We start from the raw sequence: 14,086 nt of genomic DNA, 5'->3' as shown, positions 1-14,086 counted from the left end.
ACTTTTTAGTGGGCTTTTCCCTTTATTATTGACATTCGCATGAATTAAGTAAAAATATGAATTAATAAATAGTCGGAGCACGCCCGCACTAAAAATACTGTAAGAAGTTTTTAGTCAAATGAAAAATTTAACGAGTGAGAAGTTGCAAGAAGAGACCTCAGATGTGGGCGGCAGAAGTCTGGAAATGACAAATCGTGGCGCGAGAAACAGGGGTGGGGGGGGGAGGGGAGGGGAGGGGGGAGGTTGAGGAGCGCGAGCACCCCCCCCCCCCTCCTTAGTTACTTTATTTTTCTCTGTTTCTGCCTCTCTTATTGCTAACCAACCTTCCCCTCCCCCGTGCAGGCTAGCGCATGGAAGAATTGCGTCTGGTTAACCACCCTGCCTTTCCTATTTCTCTCTCTTTACATTTAGGCATAGGCTACACGCGGTGGGAATCGCCGCATATCCGAGCAAATCTTTAATCTGGTCGGTTGGCATTTGCGGTGAAATAAAACAGCGTCCTAACCCTTTCCCACCTCAGTTATCCCGAAAAAAGCTGATGTCGTATCTTCCTCGCAGCTTATTTAACGTCTCTCCATTGCTTTTTGTTATTATCATTTATTTTTGCCCAGTCGTGTAATTACACTCGAGCGACTAGAAAAATTGGTGGGTAAGCGAGCGAGCGCGAAGCGAACCCATGAAAAAGTAATGAGCCCTCGCAAGCAACCGCACAATCTCAGTGCTGGCGCTCGCTTTGTTCTCGCGTGAGAAAGTGGTAACCGCGAACGTCGCGCGGCTTTCGTAACGAGGTGAACCTCGTCGTTGTCGCAAGAAGCGAAAACGTCGTCTCGAAGACGATATATAGTACGCTCGCGTGGCCGTACGGGTAGCGGGAGAGGGTGTAGTAGCGAGAAGCGACGGAAGGATAAGCTCGGTTCACACGAAGACGCGGATGAGAGAGGAGGGAGAGAGAAAGAAAGAGAGAAACAATACGTTTGGGCAAGAGGAAATGTACCAACGTTGCAGAAGTGCTGTTGAGAGGGGGACAAAAGTAAGGATATAGAAGGCTGGCTCTCTAGACGCCCCAAGTGACCCGCCCTCCCCCCTCGTCGTGGGAGACGCCTGCTCGGCACGTGTCCCTCCGCGTGGAGCAAGGTGACAATTGCATCGTACCCGGCCCTGTGGGGACAGTCGAAGCGGTCCGACTCCAGGAGCAATCACCTGCGCGAAGCGCATGTCTCCAGTGGCGAGGGACGAGCCGTGACCGCTCAGGTATTCCGTGCTCCTCATTCAACGCGTGCCTCGTTCCTTCGTAAATGGCGTGGTGTAAGTCGTATACGCCCCGCGATGTACCGGAAATGATGCGGGACGAAGCTGCAGTTATTGGTTTGAGATCGCCTGATCGAAGCACAGCAATCATGAGCTGGAATGCGTTTGATTACGCCGGCGTTGTTGTCGGTCTCGGTAAACGCGCTTTGCTTGAACGAATGTAGGGAGAGAGAGAGAGAGAGAGAGAGAGAGAGAGAGAGAGAGAGATGTTCCGGCGGGCGCAAAATGAGAAATTCCGTTGTTGCGGAATTAAAGCATTTGGTCGAGTACTCTCGGATCAGCGCGAGGGCTTTGATTGACACACCTCCCTGTTCCCTCATATTTACTTTCCGTGGTTATGCGCTGCTAATGCGCTACTTTGTACGCTAATGACGTGGTTTAGGCGGTCAGATTACACGTAATTAAGTGCACTAGCTGGCGCTACGAGCGGGGATAGCTAACGAGAGAATACATTTGCTAACACCTTTTTGATCCATGCAAGCTAAGAGAAAAAGTAACAATAAATAAACTTCGCGGGAACAACAGTTTCTGGTTATGCGTTGTACAGATTTGTCCCTTGGCATTAACTTTTCTGTGCAAATTTGCTATCAATAATAAAGCATACAAGCGGCGCTGATTTAGTGTGGCGGACGGCACTAAGAGCAGGGACGCGAATATTAAGCATGCTGGATGTAACACGTGCTATCTCGCGTGCATTATGCAATGAAGCCAAAACAGTGCCATTAGGCACAAGCTCATATACATAAAAAGAAAAAACGTCTGCGGGCTTTCATGTTATATATCCCTGTCGCAAGTGATGGCAGGATACTGACTGAGCGTTCCTCCTTAGAGCAGACTATAACGCAGACACCTCGTTTTATAGCATCAGCATATACGAGTTCACGTCAAGCCTTGCCGTTTCCTCATCCGTCCCCGGTTCACTGTGGGTAGACATAACCTTTGCAGACGAACGAAGTATGTTATGGCACACTCTTATATGGAACATTTAGTTAATATGCTGCCATCAAATGAGATCAAGATATAACATGACGCCCGCGAACTTTCTTTACTGTAAAGGTGTCGGCCTATATAACGACGTCATTTCGTCTTTATTACATACTGTGCGTGGGATGAATGAATCCTCACCGGCAGGCGTCAGTGATAAGCTGGACAAGTTAGTCTAGCTGATCGCATGCATGGCATCGCGAGCTTACATTGGCGCCCTATAATGCGGGAAGCATTACAAACCTGCGCCTATGTTCCTTGATTTAAAGCTCTGCCTCCCGCACAGCTTACCACGACGGGAGGTAGCTCTCGTTTGTCACCTATGGTTTGAAGTAGCACTCGAATACTAATGCCCACTCCTCCCTCATCGGAATGGCCAGAAGTACGGAGTGTGAAGTTTGTGGATGAAAATGGATGATTGCGCAACTTATATGTGATTGTCATCGTTTCAGTGCACAATGAAAAGATCTCTGCACAGTGCTCGAGAGGCTTGATAACCATCTCCTTACGGAAAAGATTACTATTGTGTCCTGGTCACAGCCGAGGTTAGCTCGAGTTACATTATAAAGCTCTAGTGGGTTCTTTTAAAAGCTTCGGGACTGAATGAAAAGCTAGAGTCGTAACTCGAAAAGACACAAAACCGAAAGATGGGTGGTGACGCCGCCTTGAAGTTCCCGCACCATGTTTCTGTGACGTCATGGATTTTGACGCCGTCTGCTCGGCCTAGTCAAATTTTTGTCGGTAAAAGAAGGACTACGCTGTATTCCAAAAAAAAAAAAAAGCGAAAGATTAGATTAAGGAAGTTTCAAGAGCTTTTACTCAACCACAACAGCCGAAACTCTTTGAAATTCGTGGCGCTAAGCTGACGTCCCAACGCTTGGATTCCGGCGCGAAATTCAAAAAATTTAACTTTCACTTTCATCTTCTCTTTTAAAGGGCCCCTGACCAGGCCCCATAGAAAGTTTTGGTTATACGCTGGAAGTTGTTACCTGTCCTCTAGGGAGAGTACCGCGGCAAAATGTTTTGAAATCGGCTCATTAATAGCCGAGATACAAATATTTCATTGCCGCGAACCCATGATTTCAGGAGGCGAGCTCCACTGCCAGACGAGACGCTCTCTCCACTTGCCCTGTCTAGCCCGCTCTAGCCTCCGCTAGTGCCCCTGTATATGCGGGAGCATATATAGGAACACTTGCCTCCGCAAGCAAAATTCTTTCCCTGCGTTTTCCCATAGTGGGAAATTCTACCGGACCTCGAAGATCGCGTGACGCATACGTCACGGGCCCCGCGTTGATTTTTTTTCTCGCTTTTTTTTAAAGCGCGGCGCACTTCCGCTGACGTCGTCGCGCGCTAGGTGTCGTGATTGTCTCGTTTCGCGCAGCGCACGATTTTGCGCGCTGTGCAGGACGACACCTGACTAGCGGTATAAGTCAGTGCTACACGAATACTGAGGCAGACACAAGCGGATCACAGAGCACGATCCCGCACTGGAACACGGTAGTAAATGACATAGTTTCGGTGTCTGCGTGCGACTGCACGACATGGAAACAAGCAGACCCACTTGCCTCTCCAAAGCTGAATTCACCCAATAAAAATTTTTGTTCTCTCTCTGCACGTCATCATCCAGCTTGGAGTGCGGTGGCCGCGAGGAAAAGGGAAAATGGCGTTCGGTTTGAAATTTCAGATCTTTCCGCCGCGCATAGTGATGTAATACTCTGCAGACACGATCGTTATCGCGCAATTTATGCTCTGCGTCTGTCAGCTCAAAATGGCCAGACCTGGTAAGGGGCCCTTTAATAATCAGCCTCTTACCACGATATCAACGAAACTAGTGCTTTTAAAAATACTTTATCAATATAAACTGATTGTGTTTCTCATTAGTGCCCCTTAAGGCCTGCGGACCTTAGAAACACCAGCAGCCTTTCGTAGCTCGCAACGGTGGTGCTTCCCCATGGGCTTAGAAGTGGCAAGAGAGTAGGTTCAGTGTAAGATACCACGAGACACTTAAATATTGTTTGGGGAAATTCTAAATTCATTTATTAGTGTTAACAAACTTGCGAGAAATTTCGGAAGGGCGGGCTGGAAGTGCTGGCGCACATGATGTTAGGTGAGGGCTCGAAGACGTTTCCGGTATAGCGTCTTTACCACTGCTAGGCCGCACAGCGGGGCATGGCACGACACGCCATATATCAGGTCCCGTGACTTTCGCCGGTTTTCACGGCATGTGTTTAACACGCTGTAGGGTGTTGCTCACAGACCTGACAGATGGGATAGTCTGATCTGCGCTCACTGTGACGGATGATGGCGTAATTACGGAGAGCGGGCAGTGTGTAAAGTGTAAAGAGTATTCACATCTGTCTCTGGAGCTTCCGATTAATGAGAAGTGCTGCCGATGCTTCTCAACAGAGCGCTCGGCAATAGCCACACGCAAGCCGCCCATTTTCTTGAGTGTTACGTGTACATGTGTAAGTCGATTAACATTGACAGTGTTATTCAACATCTCGCGGGGACAACGACGGTGGATGTTGAGCATCTTTTTGAACCCTTTTCTGTGAATTGTGACAGTGACCCGGACTCACCGATTTCGAATCTGTGTATTGCCGTTGACCGTGCTCGCTTAACCGCTTTCTCGAATGCTCCGCTCATTTATCCGCTGGTCTTCAGTCAGTCAGTCATAAAACTTTAATACTTTATTATCGGTACTGGGAGTGATGGGTTCCACCACCCTACCAGATGGCTTGGGCTCGTGCTGTGATCTGGCCTTGTACTTCCGGAGCAGAGCTGGCCAGCAGGTTCTATCACCCTTTCGAGACTACAAGATTCTGGAGTTCTTTGGGTGGTGGGCCTGCGGAGTAATACCAAAAGATGTGGTTATCTGGCCACGTCTTGAGCAACCGGGTTTGAATTCATCTGGGTTGATGTGATGCATTCTGACCGGGTTTGGGAGAGTAATGGTTTGGAGTTGTCGCCGTCTAACCACTTGAACTTTGGTAAGACTTTTGTGAGGTAGCGTAGCGTTTGTCTAGCTAGATTAAAGTATTGGGTGATTTCCTGGTAGCTGGTGAGACCTTCCTCTGTGTGACCCGGGCTCGAGTCGTGGCTTATGGCTTGGCTGATAGGTCCTCCAGCCATATTGTAAGCTGCCTCGTTTCTAGGGTTGCCAGTGTGATCCGGTACCCAGATCAATTCGTCCCCGCGGTTTTCGGGTTGCTTTCGAGAATTTTGAGAATGGCTTTTGAGATTTTTCCTCTCGAGTAATTATTAATAGCACTTTTCACTAACAAATTCGTTCAACGGTTTCTTTCTAGCGCAATAGGCCATATATGAACGAACAACTGAAAGTTCCACATTATACTTTTGCCGTTGAGGAAGGCTAAGAGACACTTCTATTCTTCGTTTGACGTGCGAATATCTTCGGCGCTAGCCAAAGGCTTATCCAAAGCCACAACATATGCCCACGACGATATGACAACTATATATTCAATGGCGTCATAGAAAGCCATCTACGCAAGAAAACTACCAGGAAGCGCTGGTGCCGTTTTTCGAGACAAACAAAATGCGCGACGACCTCTGACTGCGCGTATGCTCGCGTGCTTTTGTACATACCTTCACTGTCTTTCTTCCAATGCTCCGCACTCTTGAAGTCCCTCTTACTTCTTTCTTGTCTGGCAGCGAACGGGACACGAACCTTGCCCCCTCATTCTTTAATGCTTTTTTTTCTTTCTGTGCGAGACAGGCACTGAACCTTGAGAATCCAATTGTTTTGCAACCTTTGCGCTCTTGTGCTTCGTTTTTTGAGAAACGAACCGCAAACTCGGGGCTCATGGCCGTTATAGGATTTCATGTCTTCGTCTGAGAGCAAGGCGGTTAGTCCCTGACATTTCGGTGTATTGCGGCTTTCAAACGGAGGCTTTTCTCAGATACCGTGTATTTAGACGGCGAACGAACAAAAATACAAATCTCTTGCTCGAAATCGCGATCGATTTTTCTTTCCTTAGAAGTTGACAGGTTGATCGCGGGGCAAGCCATTTCTTCTGAAAATAAGACGGCTATCTATAACCTCTCCAAGAGCGCACATTTCAAGGCGCGTCGTGTTGTATGCTAGTACCTCACGCTGCTCTGTATCATTTACGTGCATCCTTTCTGACGCTAGCGCCCACATGACATTGAGTGCTGCGTGGATCAGTGTGGGTTAAGTGAGTGTAGCTGCTGTGATGGTAGAGAGTCACGTTTCAGCACTCCTCGAAAGAACCAAGCTCGTTTCCACTACTTCCTGCTTCTCGTTTGTTGATAACACGGATACTAATATTTTATAATTAAAGGAGTTTTGTTGCTATTGCTGGAAGCGAGTCTCAACTCGATGAAAAAGCAGGGCCTTCTTAAGGAGAAACCGATCCGCTGGGAGCTCTCAAGCGTTGCTGAGCCCTGGACTCCCACGTGCGTCGCGTAGTGTAACTCCTGGCTCTAGAAAACTGAGGATAATGAGGGATAGAGTTAGCCTCGCTTTCCAGAGTTTGCGAGCAGTGCGAATATAACAGGAAACCGACTGGACGAGTGCAATAATATCATGTCACGAATGCAATGACCTCCTTTCACTTGATTTGAATTGAACTTTTATTTGTCGCACTAGAAAAATCATGAAAAGGGCGTAAAAGCAACATTGGGACCTGTAGTCAGAAACTAGCACTGCGTCCGATTGAAAATGATGGCTTTCTAGTAGGGCAGCTTGAGAGACATAAACATCAAACTTTGACATACACATAAAAATAAATTATGGCGTTTTACATGCCGAAATCCCGATCTGGTTATGAGGCATGCCGTAGTGGGGGACACCGGAAACTTGGACCACCTGGGGTTCTTTAACGTGCACCTAAATCTAAGTACACGGGCGTTTTCGCCTCCATCGAAATGCGGCTGCCATGGCCTGGATTCGATCCCGCGACCTCATGCTTAGCAGCCCAACACCATAGCCACTAAGCAACCGCGGCGGGTCTAGACATACCCTCCCACTTCTCCTCACCACAATGAGCAATATGCACACTACGAATGAAAAAATACGCTATTCTGCTGATAGAAGACAAGGGTCGTGAAGAGAGGCAGCGTTCTGTAAACAAACGGTAATAACTTAAATCATATTATCAAAAAGTGACCTCATGTATTACTGTTGTAAAATATTAACGTCCGGACATATTTAAAAAACAAACAAGACAATATATACATTTGTCTCGGCCCTTTACTCGTCGCTCCATTACTGTACAACGGACTTCCTTTGTGAAACGACCTTCTGCAGATTGTACACGTTTAGATGTTTCCCAACGCATTATACCTGAGATTTCAAAAAAGAAATGGACCGCGGATCCTTTTACCGCCTTTCAGACGCGCGAGCTTAAGACCCGCGTCATGTTCACCAAACTGACACACGCATAGAAGCAGAGTAAATGGATGAGGTTCTGCTTGCGCATAATATAGCACCGTACATCAAAAGAATTCGTCTAGTTATCGGGAGGGGATTGCAATCTGTGCGGCTTTTGGCAGCCCCGAGTGGTCAGGCATAGTCTCAATTATCTCATATGTTCACTTCTTTTACTCGAGCTTTCGCCGTTAGCGGCAACGTGTTTCTTTGTCATGCTCGGAATTCTTTTTAACTTTGTGGGATGGTGGGAGAAGCTACGGAATGAGACGGCGAGACATTAACAACGCCGCCGGTTATCTTTGGTGTGATTCGTATGGGCACGCATAATCTAGAGCTTTAGAGCTTTATTTGCAATACGTTTATGACTGCATGTGAGTTTGCTTATTTGACAATAAAAGGTATGCGCTATTTTATTATCTTCTTTCCGGTGAACAAGAATTCAGGAAGTTAGGCATACTCGTATGCTGCCTTCTGGCAATAAAGCTTTTTCATCATCATTAATAGAAAGCACAATAGAAAGTGAAACAAGAAAAAAAAATGAACGAAAGAAAATATGGTCTGGTAACTATTTAGAAGACAATGCTGCTGGCATTAGCTACTTGAAATCTAGGTTGTTCCTTTTATTTGTTTCATTAGTTCTTGTAGAGATAGTATTCTTGTCTAAAGGGCGTAGAAAGCTACATTCTTGGGTGTTTTCTTGAGCGGCGGCACCGAACGTATAGACCGTTTTTTCGTAGGCGCCGCCATATTGGGAACGCGGTGGCGCCGCCTATGAGCAGTGCCATACTGGCTTGGGTGAAAGCGGTCGTTTGCATGGCAGGTATACGCTCGGCGGTAGGTTCTGGCGTTTGTTTTCGCGGTCGGGCGGTCTGTTTAGTATGACGTGCGTCTTCTACGTGGTAAACGGTTCTGTGAGACGTGCTGAAGTGGTTTAAGGCGTCATGGCCGGAATTTCTGCTGGCCTTGAGGTGGACGGAACACGCAGCGTGATGATGTGTGCGCGCATATTTGAGCCTACAATCAGCCTCGGAGATCAATTGTGTATATCTGAATGTTCCAATCACTAATGTGAGCTTATTGCAGTATCATCCCCTATTTCTAAGCTGCGCTTTAGGAGCCATGAAATATACGCGATAATCGTAACAGCGCGGGTACCGTTCTGCTACGATAGGAGCTGTGATGTTATACTTTGACAGGCGTTCAAACTGTTCGCTGCAGGTTACATTGCGTGACTACTTGGTTCGATAGATGAGGTTTCCGCCCCTGAATAAAATAGTTTTGGCAAGTAATAGCAGCATACCTTACAGTCTGAATTAAGCTTGTCCAGCAAAGGGACTGTTTACGAACTGCGCGAGCGTCCTAAGTAGTGGTATAGGTGCTGGATTACAGATATCCTTGTTCTATATACCGCATCGTCCAAGCATACGGCATCAGCGGTTATATATCTATAAACGTTGTGCGGCGTGACTATGCGACGTCGTATTGCGGCGTTAGCCCGTTTTCTCTTGCTTTTTCGAGAAAGAGGATGATAACCGAATTCTTCTTTCGGTTGTGTTCGTTCCGTTCTCTACGACGCACTCACAGGTATTACGGAAATTTTGTCCTCGAAAATAGCCATCGCATTTTCTTTATCCGATCCCTCTCATATATTATGGCTGTATACAGGCCAAAAAGGCAATGCCGAAGCGCACAGCTTGCATACTTATCGTGCTGGTTCACCAACCGCAGTGATCGCTGTGTTGAGCAGCGCCATCGGCCTCATGCAGGAAGGCTAGCGTAGACGTATGGTAATTTGAAGCCTACTAGACTTGAAATGCGCGAGAACGATGCCGGTGCATCACAATTATTTAATAGCGCCTGCCGCTTAGATGTTTCGTGGTTGCCTTAGGTTGGCCGTGCACGAGCGTGCGCTCTTATGCTTTATGTTTTACTCCCTGCGCCAAGCGATCAGATAGTGAGCAGATTTACGATTTCATGCTGCTAATACAGAGACACCGGTTTTCTTTGTTGAATTAAAACCGATATAAGCAAAATATTTCACAACACATACACACACCGCGACTGATAATGTGCGTACACCGCGGCTGATAAAGCGCGTCACATTTTTGCGCCCCCAAGAGATATTTCCGCCTACTGTAGTTACAGATGCACCGAAAGGCTTCCCTGACGACCTTCTATGAACGGACGTGGCGTAAATTTCACAAAGTACCATCTAAAGCATATCGAAATCGTTCCGCAGTACGCGACAGCAATACTTACAAGCAGCGCCGCGCCGGATCGCCCAAGCCAGAAAGCAGGAATGGCTCTCCGCGCGCCCTATCCTCCTCGCCCGATGAAAAGGTCTATATATATATATATATATATATATATATATATATATATATATATATATATATATATATATATATATATATATATATATATATATATATATAATCACTGTATATATCCTAATCAACCTAGCTCCTGGAGTAGCATGTCAGACGAAACGAAACACCAGGTTAACATCGGCAGCATATCATTAAAGCTTGTTCCTCTCTCTCTCCAGGATTATCCAGCTCTTTTTATACCTATACACACTTGTACAACAGAGTGATGTCATTTTACGCACATAGGATGATATACGGAAGCTTATCCGAAAGGGCAGGTCTTTCGCCGCAGCTACACCGCATCTGCGGAAATGGCTGAAAGTGCCGCTGATTCGGCTCCTAGAAAAGACGACGATTGCGCTTAAACGATAGGGCTATCATTTAGGTGCCATCGTGCCGTGGTAGGAATACGGATGCAGGAGCCCCGAGAACTCAAGGTCAACACACTTCATGGCTAAATAGAGGCAAGAAAGACAATCTGAGTCACTCTTTTTTACTACAAGAACAAGAATGAGTTCATAGTTCGAAGAGTGTGATTTTATTTTACTATTAGAACGAGACACATTGTTAGGGTGACCATACATGTGGCTCAGCCACAAGTTCGACTGACAGTACCCGGGATTCAAACGAAGGCACAACTTTCATCACCAGCTCTTAAACAGCTTTCGTTGCTCTTGCTGTATACGAACAATACAACGATCATACCCATATACACACTGATGGTTCAACCACCCTGGACGGATCTGCAGGATCTGTAATTTTTTCTGCGAAAGTCGCCACCTTCAAGTTCAAGACATCGCATCAGACTACATCCATAGCCGCGGAGGGTGCTGCTCTTTGTAGCGCATTACGCATAATTCTACAAGAATCACCTCAGAAGTGGAGCATTTTCAGCGACTCCAAGGCAGCTATACATTGCTGGCTTCCCGCCTTACGCCGTGGACCCTACGAACAACTAGTGCTGCAAATCCGCGAGCTCCTTCATTGCCTCGTCGAGCAAGGACACGACGTCACATTTCAGTGGCTCCCTAGCCACTGTGGCATAATGGATAAAGAACAAGCCGATGAAGCTGCTGGATCTGCTCATGAAGACGGCGTGCCGGCCCCAATCCCGCTGTCGAGAACAGATGCAGCAGCGCAACTTCCCCGTGTGCTTGCAAATGATGCCTTACAATCGTTGTGGAACACACCTAGTTTCGAGCACACACGTCTACATCGACTGGACCCCTGTCTGCAACTTCATCCTCCACCTGGACTATCCCGACCCGAGACAACCGTACGTTACCGTAGATTGTAGCTTGGCGTCGCATTTCGAAGCCTTCTGCTTTCCGTATCGGATGGGAGGATAGTGCTGCATGTGACCACTGCGGGGACGAGGAAACTATCGAACACGTTCTTCGTCATTGTCCCCGATACAGCGCACACAGGCAGTCATTCGCGACCGCGCTGGAGCGTCTTGACGACCGGCCATTTTCGGAGCAGACAGTCCTGGAACGCGGACCTATACGGTGGCCACACCACGAGGCAGTAAAGGCACTCTTGAAATTCTTACGTTCGAGTGGCCTATTGGAGCGACTGTAATTCTCATGGACGTTCACTACTTTCCCTACATTTTTTCCAGTTAGATTGCTTTTTCTCTCCGCTGTATTTCCCGTCTCTCATTTTCCCTTCCCCTAGTGCAGGGTAGCAAACCAGAATCTCATCCGGTTAACCTCTCTGCCTTTCCCATCCCGTTTATATCTCTCTCTACCTCTCAACGTTTTCACTTAAAATAAAAAAAAAGCATTATGTTTTTACAGTACTAGATTTACCAGTTCCGGATGGGTATTATGTAACATTTTCATAAAAATCAGCGATGATTTTTTTTAGAAACATCTACAAAATCGTCAAATTTTTGCTATTCTTGCAATTTCAGCATTTCCGGGGTTTTATAACGAAATAAATACGCGGTGTAGTTGCATACTTCTTTTAGTTCGCGAGAAGCCTTTTGAACATTTTTCGGAAGTACTGTTGAGCTTCATAACTTTGGATAAAATGGCCCCCACAGAAAGATACCCTGATTTCTAGGTCAGGCAGAGGCAGTTGCTCAAAAATCAAAGCTTGCCAAATTTAGAAAAAAAAAAAAAGGAAGCATACTGAAAGTGACACAAATTTAAGTTCCCGTGGGGCAATATAGTGGTGTAGATTTACAGAAAACAATGTTGGCAGGGTACAATGCTTTAATTTTAATGTGATAGGCCTTCGCATTGTTATAATCTGCAAGTCGTTAAAACGTTCTTTTCCACGTTTAGTGGAGTAAGAATTTCTTTCAATAAATCCGGGCTAAGTTTCGCAAAAAGAAGGTTGATTCCTTTTTTCAGAGACATTTTGCCACGTCACGTAAAAATGCCGCTGAAAACTACAGGCTCAGTCTATCTGTAACGGGACGCGTTGAAACATATAAGCCTAGCTGAATCACATTGTAGGTCGCAAAGGTTGCCACGCGCACGCTGAAACATGTGAATCACACCGCTGTGGCGGTTTAGTGGCTACGGCGCCGCGCTGCTAAGCACGAAAACGCGGGTTCAATACCCGGCCATGGCGCCCGCAATTCGATGCAGGCGAAATGCACAAATGCCCTTGTACTGTGCATTGGGCGCATGTAAAGGTCCCCGGGTACTCTAATCGTGATTATGGCCCGTGACACCTTAGAATTTAATTTTATTGTAAACTTCGAATTCGAGGCTTTAGTATATGTGACCGTCCTTCGCGGAAATTCAGTGCCCCCCCAACCTTTCTTTTTTTTTTTTTGCGAATCCCACATCCCGTAAGCTTGTGTGGCTGACTGTACAATCGCGCAAAAACACGATAGGTGAATTTCAAATTATAACAGCAAAGGCGCAAGATTTGTGCTTGAAGGTGCAGATATTACTACTAGTAGAGTTCAATCATAACTCTCATATGTGATACCCCGTTTTTAGTGGTGAAAAATCAACACGAGAAACCCGAGGAGAAACGCGAGAAAAATTCTCAAGCTTTAGTTTTTTTTTTTGTCGCGCCCGCACTTGATTTTTTTCGCAGCAGTATATGCATTTTAGGCGTCATTTGCTTGGTCGTAAGTAGAGATTATTAGCTCCTTTAAGAGTGCAAGTCTAACCTAAAGTGTGTTCACCATGGTGGCTCTCCGGCTATGATGCCCGGTTGCTGAGCACAGGGTCACAGGGTCGAATCCCGATCGTATTTCGAGGTAGGGGCGGAGTGCAAAAGCGCCCTTGTAGCTCCGATTCAAAAGAAAGAAAGAAAGAAAGAAAGTCGAGCTAGCAAAACTTATGAAATTTTCTCTTCCGCAGTGTTCTTGCCAGGCGATTGCACACTTTGAGACGTTTAAACACAGCCAATCAATCGCATTGACCTTGAACAACCCTTAAGAAATTGTTTTGAACAGTTACTTTTTAGGAAACTTATCGCCTTACCAATCCGCCGAGGACTTTCTCAACGTACTGCTTATAGTTTCCAGTTGTTCCAAGCCAGAGGTCTAAAGAAATTGCCTTTTCCCCACGGCATATACTCAGGAGTACGGTCTTTTGGGCCAGTTTGATACAGTTACTGGGCCGAGGAAGAACGACAAGGACGGTATACGCTTTCAAATGAATTTTTATGTTGAGAAGGGGCATAGTTTTACCGGAAATAACAACATCCTACGGAAGCGAACGGAAATAGGCAGGGCAAATCATCGTCACGTGTAGTTAAACGAAGTTCAGCTAAGCCATTTCCCTTCTACTTGATCAGTGCTACGGATGAGGTGCTGACGCAGTTAGCATCCGCCTTTCTTGCGGTCAAGCTCGCGTCAGCGCTCTGTCCGTAGCACTAAGTAGAAGGGAAATGGCTTAGCTGAACTAAATTTGCTTAACTGCATGTGACGGTGATTTGCCCTGCCTGTTTCCGTGTTTTCATGGGGTGTTGTTATTTCCGGGAGGAAAACGTCACTTCTCAATATAAAAATTAGGTTGCAAGAAAACGCATCTCCTTTACA

The 14,086-nt window shown here is 46.4% G+C and overlaps 1 protein-coding gene across 1 annotated transcript in view; it reads left to right on the top strand.

Moving 5' to 3' along the window:
* Positions 1–991: 991 nt before the first annotated feature.
* The window catches only part of LOC126537026 (fatty acid hydroxylase domain-containing protein 2-like), an 87,120-nt gene continuing 74,025 nt past the window's right edge, over positions 992–14,086 (top strand). Inside the window, exon 1 of the mRNA XM_050184138.3 lies at positions 992–1,251. The gene's annotated coding sequence lies outside the window, so the exon portion shown is untranslated. The remainder of the gene's footprint in view (positions 1,252–14,086) is intronic.

This window comes from Dermacentor andersoni, chromosome 4 (genome assembly GCF_023375885.2).
Source record: "Dermacentor andersoni chromosome 4, qqDerAnde1_hic_scaffold, whole genome shotgun sequence".
In the NCBI taxonomy this organism is placed as follows: domain Eukaryota; kingdom Metazoa; phylum Arthropoda; class Arachnida; order Ixodida; family Ixodidae; genus Dermacentor; species Dermacentor andersoni.
This window is presented reverse-complemented; position numbering and strand designations above follow the sequence as displayed.